We start from the raw sequence: 584 nt of genomic DNA on the forward strand, positions 1-584 counted from the left end.
ATTGGGATCTGTTCGACCCAAGCTCAAACTCAAACACCTCAATATGTTAAGCAGGCTTGACGTTTCTTTCTCACGAGCTTCTTGGAAAACTGATCGGAAACACTCGTGGTAACATTAGGTCTAGTGCAAAACAATCTAGTAGTGGACATCAATTAATCAGAAAAGCGCGAAAGTGAAAGAAAGCTGTGTCCAAATTCCTACACAGTGGTCAACCCGTCTGTTCGCTCTCCACGTGTGCATACGGTGTAGTAAGAAGGTTGAGCTCTCTTAACTCATAATGTAGTAGCGAATAAAGGGGAGTGGAGAAGGGTTCAAGATCCGCCCATGTGAAAGGCTACTGGGTGTACTTTCTTTGTCTTTTTTTTTTTTCTTTCTTGCAGGTAAACTGTCTATCGGTGCTTTTCTTCCAGGTAAACCGTGTGTCCCCGTACCTCACATGGAAACTGCGCAACTGAAAACTTCCCAAATGCGTTACAATAAGGTAGTTTACAAACATTGGTTGTCCAATGTTTTGACAATAATAACATAATCGATTTTTGACGCTCACTGCTTTTATACGTAGGAATGTTTAGCTCGGAGCAAAG

The sequence above is a fragment of the Nansenia antarctica genome (genome assembly GCF_963989245.1).
Source record: "Nansenia antarctica genome assembly, chromosome: 1".
Lineage (NCBI taxonomy): Eukaryota > Metazoa > Chordata > Actinopteri > Argentiniformes > Microstomatidae > Nansenia > Nansenia antarctica.